Below are 15,036 nucleotides of genomic sequence, written 5' to 3'. Positions count from 1 at the left end.
TTAAAATAACTTATCTTTAAACATTCCTTACATCATCATTCATGAGGCAGAGATGTTTACATTGTACATACAGTAGTTTTAAGTGAGAAAAAAGCTATAAATGTAATGTACACATTGATATAATAAAAATAGACTTTAGATGTGCTGTATGTGCAAACACATCAGTTCCAGGTTAATACTGTACATGCTCTAAAGTTACTGAGTCTCTGATCTTTTAAAGTTTATAAATGTGTTACAAGAGGTTCTACTGGACAGAAAATAACCTTTTAAATATCATTTAGCAGAGCAACATTACATACAGTACATCCAGTTTCATTTGTGTGAAGGTTTTATGTTTTATTAACATGCATAAAATAAGAGCATCAAGTGGTTGGTTATCAGTGAAATCACGATTAGATGTGTCCTTGCTTTGTTCGCTTTCTGATTTTGTTAATCTGAGTAAAGTAAGAGCTGATAGACACAGGTCATGCCTTTTGCCCACTTAGTATCTGAAAATACAAATATCTCTTTATAGCATTCTTACATATAACAAAACTAGGTGCTACTGTGTACTGAATATTTAAATATTAAAATATTTTTTTCACACATCACAGCTGGTGTTGCACACATGGCTAGTGTTAATAGGAAAGGATTTCACTTAAAGGAAAAATTCAGAAAGGCATATTATATATAGTCAAATCTTGCTATAATTTGATGTTTACATTTTATATCAGTAATTAAATGGGATTTAAAAACTTTGTAATTATATATTTTGATCATTGGCATTCTATCTAACTTTCTATGACTTTACATATAGAGTCTAGTGTCAACAGACACGAGACAGGGTGCCTACTTTATCCCAGTTTCAGGATGAGAAAAATGATATCCAATATATTTAATTTATGTCAAGTATATTGAGACACATCAAGATTAATTTGCACAGTACTGTTTTGTAGTATAATTTAATGACATGATTCATTTTCATTTTTTTGTTTTTCAAAACTTTAATGAGTTTTTAAAAACAAAATAATTTCAGATTTGAATTTTGTATCTAGTTTTAAATGAATTCCAGAGTCTGGCCAAAATCAGCATGTAGCAGATGTTGTTTTTCTGCATGAAAGCAAATGATATGTGCAAAATATTACAGTCAAATGAAGACATGTAACTCGAAATGATATGTTTTGTATTGCACATTTATATTTTATTGTATGGGTACATTGTGATTCTGTCATTTGCAGCTGTTCTGCTCTCAGTTTGGGATAAACACTATATTTTATTTTTAAAACTTCTTCATGTACTGAAGCTTCCAGTCTCACCCTGCCTACTGAAATTAGGCTTGGAGTTAGAATATACTGTATCTAAGCTGTCAGCTTCAATAAAAGACAGACTGCCAGCTTTAATTATGCCATTGCATGGGATGTTGAAAGTACTTAACAAACTGCTCTCTGAAAGAACTGAATGGAGATATAAATTTACACCAAAGCTTTTGTTTCTTTCCCTGGTCACCCTTTCTGTTGCATAGAACAGACGTTGAGGGAAACTTCCTGAACAAATTCAGGGAGGCATAAAGCTTGATTTGATAAAATGATAACAACAAAGAGTGAAAGAATAAAATATTTTTTCAGATTTTTTAAATATAATTTTCTTACATTCTCCTCTGTCTATTAAACATACAGTATGTATTCATAAGATATTGTTTGTTGTTAACTAAAGCTACTGAACATTGGCTTCGATTGCAACAAAGCAGTGAACTAATAAATTATAAAACATTGTACAGTAAGTATAATGTACAAAATGAATTAAGTTATGACTTATAAATGGGGCACATGACATATACTTGTAATGTTGGAAGTATTATTAATGCATTATACAAATGGTCTGAGATCTAGTTGGTGTCAGTTGTTAGAAAACGTTTCAACTCCTTCAAACTTGGCAGCTCGTCATCTTTGTTCATTTGGTTGATGTCTTTATCCATGTGGATGAGCAGTTAATAAATGAAAAGCACACCTGAATGATACATAATTAAGCATTGTAAGGCAAAGTTGTATGTGCAATTGAATTGGAAAGTGCAAAAACAACAGGGTAGCATCTAGAGGCCACAACAGAATCATTTTCAATTGACTTTGTGTTGAGCCCCCCTGGTGTAAATGGATCGTTAATTGTATCATTATAGTGTTGGAATGTCTGAATGCTCAGAACTGTTGGAGTCTTTATAAAAGGGTGTGTGTGTAATTCACTGGCTGTTAGTAGGTGAAAGTAGTAGTGTCAGTGGACTACTTTTTTTTCATCCCAAGCAGCTATGTTGGAGTGGAGATCTTCTGCATTTGTAAACTTTTCACTAGAAGTTATTTAGTGTGACAATAAAAAGGTCCTTAAAAATTAAGAAGAACGTGTAAATTTGTGTGACAAATAATTATAATGGGAAAACAACTGGCATATCACATTTACTGCTGGATGCGGATAACTAAAAAGTAAACTATAAATATAAGATGCTAAAATGCTGAGCTTGAAAAAGTTACCGTATGAAAAAGGCTTGTGTTTATGATGACACATCAGTAACTTCTTTCAGACTTGTGGGAATCCAATAAAAAGCAAATAGAATATAGTATATTATTATTATTATTATATAAGTGTAATATTAATTGTAGAATTTAAAGTAATGTAAAAATTGCAAAATGTACTAGTAAGACAACATTAAGTGTATTCTGTATAATCTGTATACTTGTGTCTGCCATTAATTAAAATCAGTTCAGAGTGATTAGATGATAGGAATATCCTACTATGACAGCCTAGAAGAGCTCATTATTTTTAGTTGTATTCAAATATTCAGAATCCTGGCCTCTTTCAAGACATTGCTGGATAAGATCCATATACCAATTAGCTACTAACAGCTAAGCAACTTACAGTACAGTAGATGGACAAAGCTGCCTTCTCTTGTTTGCAGATTTTCTTATGTTGTTGTGTAAACATGTTTACATATCATGTTGTTTTGTTGTTTTGTAAATTAGATGTGAGAGCAAAAATAAGATGGATGGTGCAGCATTGGGTACTACAATGATAAAGTCATAGACACAGTAGAACCTAGAAGTATGGTTTGAGAAGGTGTCAAGAGGTAGTCCTGATGAGGTTTCAGCCACAGGTGGACAGTAAAAGACAATGAACAGGCACAGGAGAAAAGATAGCAAAGATTACCATCAGTCAGACACAAAGGTGCACAAAGGAAAGGAAAGAGATGGAGATACAGGTGTAGCAGCGAGGCTTATACAGGAATTACGTTTTCTGCTCCTTTGCCAGTGAGGCCCCATCTCTCTCTTGATCTCTGTGGTGCAGCCGCAAGATTCAAAGGGAGAGCCTCATCCAAGTGGTTTACAACCCCAAGGTCAGAGGGCATGGTTACTCACATCCCACGTGGGTCTCTGATGCCCATGAAACTTTCAGCCAATGAACGAGCTGAAGTTCCTCCAGGTAAAAACAGGTAACACAGAGCTCCCAGAGGACTATTCTAAGGAGAATTCCAGGGGGAGAACAATTCCAGGGCAGGACGGCCTAAGAGCAGAAAGGCTCCCAAGGGCAGGACATTCTCACAGCACACCACCTGACCATCCTGAGACAACGTAACGGCCAGTGTGTCCGAGTGCCAGAACTTTCCTTTGTTCTAAGAGTCTAGAGCGGAGGTTGCCAGAGAGTAACCAAAGGATCCACCCGAGGTTAGCATTAGCAGCAAGCCTTGTGAACAAGTAACTGTGGACAGTTGAATCAGTATTCAGAACTAACGCTTCATCAGGAACGAACCGGTCTTCTTCCTGACCTGCTGGGGCCCACAGTCATCTTTTCTCCTGTGCACAAACTTCGCTAGTTAAAGCCAACACTAAGTAGCTGGTCTTCAGTGAGCATCAGTAGCGCACCGTCGCAAGCTGCAACAGCACGGCCACAGCTTGGCACCGAGCCAGAGAGCGCGGATTGGACAGCAACAAGCCTGCAACTGCTTTTTTTCTGAATCCCCAGAGATTGGATGAGTATTCAACTTACTGCATTACAGCTTGAGAAGTCAATTGTTATCCCAACCAGTTGATATCTACTTAATTCCTGAGAGTTATGTACTTGTTTTGAGTATCTAATGTAGAAGTTGTAACCAAGTTCATTCAAGAAACGGTCTAAATGAATGATATACCGAACGTATGTCCTCTTGATATATGTAACTCTTCGTAACTGATTGAGTATATACCTTTTGTATTCTGCTAACCCTCACGATAAGATCTGTTAGGTTTACATGCATTTTATGTATTAATAAATGTATTATTGTGTATTAGTAACTGTGTGTGTGCGTTGTTTGAGTTATACTAATATACTAATATTAATAATTGTCCCAGTAAATGCCCAAACCCCTACAGAACTGGTGCCTCGTGAGAGCACACTACACAGGTAAGAATCTTAAACTAATTACAAGAATAACTTGATAATCAACAAAGAGTCTACAGTAAGAAACATACTGTATATATGGTTATGTACTGTACTTGTATATCACAATGTGATCCTAAACTAAACCTTAGAGAGCAAGTAAATAAAAGCAATCCCTTGAAACAGCATGTTTTCAATCTTTATTAATGGACAAAGATTTGCGCGAGATTGTAATGCTACTTTCATATAAAAGAACTTTCAATAAAATGAAAAACATTTTCAAAACCTTTTAAGGTGCATTTGCTTAGGAATACAGGATTTTACTTACATTTTACAGATGCAATGCATGACACAGTATGTTAAAAAAAGTACAGCATTCTCATAAACCGTTACATACAGTATGTTCTAATATCACCCATACCCAAACTGTTAAATAACTGATGTCCAGTTCCCTTGGTGTGGTGTTTCCATAACTGTGACTGGCACCATATTTGTCATTTGGAATTAAATCCAATCCAGTATTATGATTTGGTATTACTAAAATACAAGTAGGTAAATGTGAAACTATCCATATCCATATTTTACTTCCCCTTTGAAAACATCATTGGATTGTGGATAATATTATTATTTCAATAAAAAAAAAATCTTATTCAAGTATAAAATTGGCTTCTGTATAGACGTCATGTACAGTATGGGAAATCAGATTTATTTTATGATTGGGTTAGCTAGAATCTTGCAATTCCCTCGCGGTTTCCTTCAAGAAAATCAAGTTTACTTATAACCTTAGTGTTTATTTTTATTTAATTCAAGTGGATTTTCATAGTCAAAGAACCCTTTCTGAGCACCAGAGGGATCTTTGGGGAAATTTATAGAAGTGAACATCTCTGTGGTGAATTGTTTACAATTAACATTTAACATTTCCAGTTAATCTTTTTTTTATTCTTCATCAAAAATACTCACAAATAGAATCCAACTGAATAGGGCTTTAAGACAGAAAAGTATGGAAAATATTACATAAAAATCAATATGCATAAAACACATTTTAAGATCTATATAAACAATTAAATTGAAAGAATTCTGTTTCCACTCAATTGGTATTGTATTTTTGTTGACTTTCATAAATTATATTGAGATAAAACTGGTTACAAACAAGAAGAGGCAATTCGGCACATCTAATCTATTTGGTAGTTAGTAGGTTACTGATTCAAGGATTTTATTCAGCTATTTCTTGAAGGATACCAGGGTATTGGCTTGAACAACAGGATACGCCACAAGAACTCACAACGTAATACAAAAATTCAGGAAGGTAAATTACTGTGTCCTTTTATATATATTATCAGATTTGTTTTGTAGTTCCTTTTTGAAAAAAGGAATGGAAAATATATTACTACTTCTTACAATAAATGTAATAGGTAAATTAACCTGAAGTTCTTGGAAATATGAGGTACATTTCATGTAAAAACTATTTATTCCTAGATAAGAAGCACAAATATGCTGCAAATACTGCATTGTTTTGTTATCTCCCTGGTTCTCTCTAGTTAAATCATTATGAAGATGCGGTTTTACTGAGTTCAATATTTTCTTTATTCTTACAAAAAATAAACTTTAGATTGGGATAATTACAATTCCCGAAATGGAATTGTTTTGAGAATGTATAGTATTACTTTAGTGAGGGTGATAATCCTGTTGTTTTCTGTTTAAGTATCAGGTTCTTTTTTGATAATAAAATAGTAAGCTTACTGTATGAAGATTTAATTCTCAGTCTGTCATGTATTTCAGAATATCAATTTTAGATTTCTATAAATGAGTAACTGGCAGTGAACTATGGTATGTAACATTAAATTCTTATCACAGAGAATCCCGGAATCTTAAAATAAACTATTTAATCACATTTCACTGCATTTATTAGAGGTAGGAAGTATCCTTGTAATCAAAATATTGTATGCAGGATGTTTAGCTGTATTTTTTTTGTGCAAACTGTTAGAAAGCATTATTTCCAAATTAATACTTTCAGATAATTTGGAGAAGTATAAATGTATCCACTTAGTAACATACTTGTAAAATAAGTGACAGTTACTGTATTTTTCATTTCTATTATAAATATGTGGAAGTATTTATGCCATAAATGTTTAAATACCCATATATAATAACACAATGAAGCACCATTCTGCAACAGTTCAGACTAAATAGCAAATGATCTCCTCAAATTGTCTTGAACAATTCCTGCTTCCTTTGTCTTTTCAGCCTTTGTTTCTAATCACTCAAAGAAAATTCAGTTTTATTTTTTTTGGAACAGTCACCTAGAAATTGAGTGGAAACTATGAAATTTTAATCAGGAGACTTGAATAATAATTGTACTAATTGCTAGAGTATATATAAATATAGAAATTGAATAAGCCTGCCTTTTCTGCATATACAGTAGTACTTCAACTTTAACTAAGCCTGGTAGACATGACTGTGTTAATATTGTTAGCGTAACTTGCATTTGCTATATTTACTTGAGTTATGTTATTTCTTATTTTCTTAATCATGATCATAACACAAGATAAGACGTGCAAAAGATTTAGTTATTGGGTGTTTTATTGTTTTTAGACTGCTGTGTAATTTCTTTGGATAGTTTGTTTGAGGGAGAGTTGGAATCCCCAATTACTTTTATTAATGTTCCCTAGGTTTGGAATTGTTCATTGCTAATCAATTTGGCTTACAATTACAACCTCCATACCAACATATGAAAGGGAAAAAGACTATATGCATGCATCCTCCAGGATGTGCTCTGTGAGTCTATCTGCTTCGTATTCATGCTGTGAGCCCAGAGTGCTTGCCAACTTCAGATTTAGAACTGCTGCAGTGCTCCTTGATAGCACAATAAGCTCCCAGGAACCTTGCTTGCTATAGGCTACTGCCACTGAAGTAGTAGTATATTCTTTGAGATTATGAAAGCACACAATCCCTACAATACAATTGTGTACCACCTGGTCACACACAGCTAATGGCATAGCTCAGATTTTAGTTATCTCTGGATTCTGTACTGAGTCTATACTGTCAATCTACACTGCCCATTATAATTACATCTACTTTTCACTTTAGTTAACCAAATTATCCAAAATTAATTGGATCCAAATGTTTTGAACTGCCAATCCAAATTTATTAAGCACCTGGAGTAACGTTTACTCCACCTGTATGAATGTCATGAAAGCATGTTGATGTTTTACATCAGTAATGTATTAAAACATTACATAATTTCTGGTACAAAGCAGCAGAAGCACAACAAACAAAAAGTGTACACTAAAGGAGCCTTAAATAAGCATTTTGTTCTTATTTTTGTTTGATTTTAAAGTTCTATCTTATATAGTTATATCTATATTTTAACATTATATCATAAAGGAATTATTTTCCTATTGGTATGTTCTTGTAGGACACGTGAGGGTTTAAGAACCTATACAATCACATTGTACTGTATATATTCTTTGACTAGTCACTGTTCAATATCTTCACTAATGTATTTAAGATCCCACTTTCTTCTTTATGTTGTTTGGTTCTCTGACTAGACTAGAAAAGTCAATGATGGACATTTAAGATGATGATTCATGCAAAATCATGGATTTGAAAACATACAAACATACAAATACAGTAATATGGTTTTCATTTTGCTGTTTATTTTGGCACAATTCAGTTGCTTTTTATTTATCAAAGACCCACAACATAGACTACCAGGCAGGCAATCTGATTTTATTGCTGCCCAAATCTCTTTATCATGGGATTAGATCCCTTTCAAAGAGTTTATTGTGTGGGAAAGGGACAGCAAAGCTAAAATACTGTAGGTAGTCTTATACATCAGAATGGCAAGATTCCTCCATGAAAATGATGGATACCCTCAAGCATATTTCAATATGTCACTTCTGTTCTTTTCCTATGCCCAATAAAACCTTTTTTTATTCATTTACGCAGTATGCCTATGCTGTAATAAAAATGTTAACACCAGCTATAATCTATCTTTACAATCAATGCTTTCATCCTAAATACAAATATTAATAAATCTGTCATTTGGGCTTTACAACATTGTTCCATTTCATTCCATTTATGTCACATTTACCACTTCAATGCAATCATTATGTAAATTTGATAATAACTGCATTATCCCACACAGTGAATCCTTTAATACAAGGTTTGCTTTGGCCATTCTCTTTCATTGTTTTAGGTTTCATAACTCCCAGACAAATTCTTCCAAACAGCTAAGAGAACATTTTCAGAAGTGATCACCTTTGGGGCACAGCAAAAATACAATATGTTGAACTTGTTTTTAGCAATACTATCCCAAACTGGAACTTACAAACTTTTTTTTATAATATTGTTATAAAATGATGGACATATTTCACCTATTAACATATACTGTAATATATTTATCTGGTAATAGATTCCTTTCATGAAAAAAAAAACACAAACGCGCTACTTACAAAAGGAAAATATTCTGCATCTAATAATTCTCACCTAGGTGTATTTTCACTCTTTTGTTTCTAAAGAAACACTAAGTTTGAGAATCATGCATTTCTCTTCACTACACATATCTCAACATATCACAAAATCTTTGTGGTAGAAAGTCACAAAATCTTGAAATGCCCAAATGAAAATGACATTTTTGCCAACTTTATGATTATAAGAATGTATAAAGACAAGGAGAGCAAAGCATTTTGTTTGCAAAATATTGAAACCTGCAAACCCTGTGGGAATGCAAATGGTAAAGGGAGTATGTTTCTTTCATCTGAAAAGTTATGGACATTTTGGCAATGAAGTAAAGAACTTAATTCAGGCAAATAATTAAAAAGGGGGTTGAGTTAGTAGAGTTATGAAAGACAGAAATATTAGTAAAATATTGTGCGATGTATCCTAAATCAATTTTTTCAAGGATTTGATGTCAGTATTAATTTGTTTTGAAGATGATAAATTTATCATAAACAACATACATAAATAGGACTTTATCATAAATAGCACCTACTGTACTGTATAAAACAAAACCCCTAAAATTTGATTTGTTGATGTTTAACTTTTCTTTCTATTTTTTAGAGAAAATAGAGAAAATGTTGAATTTATTTGATATAATTGAATATGATTCTGTGTATTGGTGGATAATTAGACATGTACTACTATATGGAGCTGAATGCTTGGCAGTTGGAAAGAGGGAAGAGAACTTGATGAGAATAACTGAAATGAGGATGTTGAGATGGATTCTACAGATTTCAATGAAAGATAAGATCAGAAATGAAGAAATCCGTAGACGATGTAGGGTGGTGAATGTGGTTGAGAAGATGTGAGAGGCGAGGTTACGGTGGTATGGATATATCATGAGGAGGGACATTGAGGAAGTAACAAAGAGGGTAATGGAATTAGAGGTGGAAGGTAACAGAAGAAGAGGCAGGCCTAGAAAGAGATGGATAGATTGTGTGAGAAAAAATATGGAGGTATGCGAAGTGAGTGAGGAAGATGTGCTCGACAGAGACAAGTGGAGAAGAGCAACCAAAGCAGCTGACCCCAGGACAGTCTGGGACTAAGGCTGTGAAAAAGATGAAGAAGAAGAAGAAGTATTGGTGGATAAGGATGCAACATAGTATTTTATATACAAGTTTTGAAAATAAATTGAGGATTTGGATGCCTCTATATTTGCATATTGTAATGCATTGCATTGAATTGTCTAAGTCAAAACTTTTTTATTTTAATATTTTATTTTTTAATGACAGTCATCTGTGACAGATTCTCCAAAGGGCAACAATTCATTAAAATGAATTTCAGCATTATTTGGAAGATGTAGGATTGGTTTTTAGTATACTGTACATTTGCATTTAGATTAAGAATGATATTATTATGAGTTGTTGTTACGTCCCAGTGTGTGTTCTCTGTGTTTTTTTTTCTGTTATGTCCACACTGCTGACCCTTGATTGTTCTCCCTTCCCCATTGGCCCACCATTACCCCACACTTTCCGTAAGATGTCATCATCAATTAGCTCTCAGCCAATTAGAACTCATTTTATTCACTATATAACATGGAGGTTTTCAGCAAGGAGAGGCCTTTTGTTTGACTTCGGTCCTGTTTGGTTTTGGTTATCGTTTCGCTTCGCTTCTGGTTATTGCTTCGGCTTCGTTTGTTGGTTTGTTTTGCTTTGTGTGTGTGTATTTTAGAAAAGCTTCGGCTTTGTTGTTTTGTTGGTTTTCTGTTAGTTTCTTTGTACTTTCATTTGTTCATGTGTTCATCCTTGTTTTGCCATTACCTTGCCCCAGTGTTACATGTTCAACTTTTGTGTTCTTTTGTACCCTGCTTCTGTTGATTACTCTTGTTTTCCCTTATTTGTATTCCTGGTTCACTTGTGTTTTTGTGTGAACTTTTGTATATAGGGTTAGTTTAGGTTGTTGGGTACACTTACACACTTAGTTGATTTTGTATTAGTACACTAGTTTAGTATGAGTGAGTGCCATTTGTCTTGTATGGTTTTGGGTAGTCAGTGCAGGTTAGCTAGGGTGTTGAAGACGCCGAAGACCGTGTGTTTCGGGTTTTCTTTTGTAGTCAGATTAGCTTTCCCTCACTGTCCTAGCCAGCTCCATTTTGTTTGTTATTTTCTTTCCTTTGGCACAACTCTAGTTCCTTACACTTGTTATCACGCTTCCTAGTCCCTCACCAAAACCCACCTGCTTCCAAAAGAATTATCCTAAATGTTACACCCCTTTACCCCTAGACACTTGGGGTCGTAATAGTTGTATAGTTAAAGTTTGGACTGCATATAGGAAAGGTTTGAAGAATGTGAAGTAAAATATATATGGGATTTGTTTTACAGTAAGATTCTAATTACACTCAGATTTCATGTAAAGATACAGTTGTTTACATACTGTATGTGTTCACACTACAATTTGTGTGGTGGTCTTGTTTACATTTCTGCTTCAGGCTTTGTGTTAAGGCCAATTATCTGGCTTCATGCAGTCTTAATTTACTCAGATGAAATGTAACTGAAGTTCACCTGAAATCATCCAAGTTTAATAGGAGCCCTTACTTTAACCCCAACCTTAGTTATTTTTAGCACTCTTTTCTTTTAGAACACACTGAAAGGAAAAGAAAGAAGACACATTTTCTGCACAGAACAAAGGCTCTACAGCTGAAGCATCGTGTCTCTTTTCTTTTTCTTTCAACATGGAATAAACCTTTACCTACACATCAGCAGCTTACACATGCTGATGTTGATACCTACTCAAAACTCTTCTTTTATAACCTTTCTTGTGTTCCTGTGAATAGAGCCAAATATTTGATAATTTTTGTATTGGTATCAGTTTAATACCTTGAGTGCTTTATCTTAGTCATATAAAGTGGTAATAATCTTCCAAAATGTACTGATGCAATTAGTTTATTATTGTACTATACCTTCTTGTTCTTTTTAAACTTATCCCAGTGCCTGTATTGTAGCAATGCAACTCCAGATATGAAGGTTTATTAAGGAAGAGACCCCATATGTATGATACTGTATACTGTACATCCCCTAAAATACTAATCATTATAATTTTATATCAGTCGTAGCTGATATATTGAAGAATCTATTGATTAAAATAAACGATTGTACAAATTCACAGCTGTTATACAGTATATTATAAAGTAAATACACTATACAGTATATAATTCTGCCCCTTTAGACAGAGATATCTATCACAATAGTATCTACTGTTGATGACCTTAAGGCTCAGACCTTTTTATGGACATATGATAAGCATGCTGTCTAAGCTCCTTTAAACCCACATTACTCAGAATGTCTCAGAAACAAGACCATGCATCACATTTCAGCAGAGAGCTTGCACTTTGTTCTGTTTGTGATGTTGCAATTCCAGGGTATAAGGTGTTCTATACAGAGCACCAGCTGCAAAACAAGCTCACAGAAGAAATGAAAACATATAAATTGTGTGGGTGATACAGGAACCAAAAAAATACTCGCATATTGAAGGCCACAATATGTTAAAACTAAAACAAATTACAAAATAAAGTGGCTTTTCATTTTCCAAAACTTTGCATAATATTGTAGGTAAAGATCAATCAATCTCCTAAATTGTTTCACAAAAAACGCCCCTAACACTGTGCTGAAGATGCATTGTACTGTTTAGCTATCATTAAAAATTGAATTATTTATGGAGCACAGGTTGTTTAGGACCTATAGATTTATTATTTCAAAGCTGTTACTTTGGTGTAATTGCCATTATTAGGTAGCTTTAAAATTGTGCCTTTATTTCCATAATTGCTGGAGAAAGGCACTGAGCCAAATTATGTGACGAGAGCTTCCACCTTTCCGAATTGCTTTGAATACTCCCTGCCATTTTTTCCTAAGGCCCTGTCAAGTAAGACTGATAAATTGTGCCAAATTGCATGGCACTTTGTGGCATGGAATAAATCTCCACCAGGGACTCTTAAGATGAAAAGCTAAAGTCGTTTCTCTAAAGACAGAAGTCACACAATATTAAAAATGTTGATGTCTTTGTCCTTTTGAGATATAAAATGCTTTTCATTGTAGTACTTTTCATCGTCTTAATAGTATCGATAGCATAATTTTAAGTAACTATAAAAACAATTTAGTCTTAGAATTAGGACTTAAAACAGTATCCATTATATACAATGGAAACAAATACCATGACGATTATGTTTATTACTTTTTAATAAATGTAAATTACTAAATTAAAAAAGTATTATTTACATTAATAATCACAGTTTAAAGTGTATTTGAAATTTTGAAAAACACAGAAGACAATATCCACTGCCATTCTGATAACATTTCATTTTAACACCTAATTTTCTTGGGTGATTTTTGCTTTAGCCTGGGCAACAAATATACTTTTTTCTTTGTAGGTTTAAACATTCTATTATGCTATAATCATAGAATTATATTTAATATATTCCATTTTCCCAACCCCAAAAGCAACATTTTGGTGAAAAATATTTGTATATATACTAATTTAAGAGTTTTATTAATGAGTCTATGTATGTACTTACACAAATAAGTATTTAATTTATAGAGATTATCAATTTCCATCAGTATCTTACAAAAAACACTTTTCAGGTTTATGGTGTATTTCAGTTGCATTCAGTCACTATAAATCATGGAAATTTTAATTTGCCTTTCCCAAGCATACAGTACCTTCCTGATCCATGGTGAAATATTTCTGTCATTTCAGAAACAATGAAAAAAAATGACCTGTCTTTGCTGATCAAACTAGAGGGAGAATGCATTTCTTTTTCATGCTCATCTTCAAAATTCACTCATTCGGTTCAGAATAGCAATCAGCATGTTTCACATAAATTGCAAAGCATTCAACATAATCAACCTTGGTTTTAACTTTTATCTGCTGACCCTTTATGTTTCTGCATCCTTATTTCTGCTGCGTACTCTACACAGGACAACTTAGGCATATGATAAAAGTTCACCTAGAGCATGTCTCAGCTGGACTCTCTTTGCTCAACTGTTATTCAAGATGACTGTTATTTAAGACTGTATATGTATCTATATTATAAGCATTCTGATATGTGTTACCACCTATAGTATCTATCCATTTTCTAACAACTTCCTCCAAATCTGGATCATGGGGGAGCTGGAGCTTATTCTAGCATGCAACAGGTATAAGGCAGTGTAGCAGCAAAGCTTATTAATAAGACAGAATTAAGTGTTGCTGTGCTTTCCTAAATGAGGCCCCATCTCTCTTCCTCATCTCTGTGGTGCTTGTCACAGGGAGGCATTCATGTTGGAATGTTCCTTTACTGATATGGAGCAGCTCCCAAATGGGGATGTGCTCAGCAATGCTTGATTATCATGATCAATGGCCATTCCTGGCGCTTATCTGTCTATGAGATTCTTGGGAACAACTGGATTCCAGTCCTAGAAGTCAGTGGTCCTTGTTACTCATCTCTCACCTTGATCAATCAATCAGGAACCTACATGGTAGCGTGGTAGCATCACATGGGTCTTAAAAGTCAGCCAAACTTTCAACCAATCATCACCCATCTTGGTTCTGGTTTAAAAGACACTGCAGACCTCAAAACTTTGCTCCTCAGACCGCTCTTGCACTCTTTCAGACTGAATCACTGTTGTCTGAGTGCGGGACTTTCAACTTCGTTCCAAGCGCAAGCGAGTTCCAGATTTGCCTGAAGTTTTGCAATTTGTGAATTGCTTCAACCTCTGGCCACATCCACCTGATCAACGGAAGCATTTCGGACGGACCCTTGTTGACAACTGAATACTCTTGTCCAGAAGTAGCTGCTATGCCACAAGCAAACCAAGTTTCTTCCCCCAAAAGACTGACCTGCTTGGACCAATGGCTACCCTCTGTGAATAGAGACTCTCTACTAGTCAGCCAGACTCTGAGACAGACACTGTCTGCTCACCGCTGATAGATTTCTCCCTTCTCCATTCTTCCAACTCGGACCTGGTTTTTGTGTCCGTGGCCCGGGAAATACGAATCCAATTCTAGGATAAGTACAGTAATCCAGTGTTTTACATTGCATCTCGAGGATTCAATTGTTACCTCAGCACAAGTTAATATCTATTTAATTTGTACAGTATGAGTAATGTATTTCCTTTTTGAGTATCTAATGTAGAAGTTGTATTAATGAGACTGATTAACGATATAGTATAGCTGAATGGTATACTG

This window comes from Lepisosteus oculatus, chromosome 9, assembly GCF_040954835.1.
Source record: "Lepisosteus oculatus isolate fLepOcu1 chromosome 9, fLepOcu1.hap2, whole genome shotgun sequence".
In the NCBI taxonomy this organism is placed as follows: domain Eukaryota; kingdom Metazoa; phylum Chordata; class Actinopteri; order Semionotiformes; family Lepisosteidae; genus Lepisosteus; species Lepisosteus oculatus.
Note: the sequence above shows the minus strand (reverse complement) of the source record.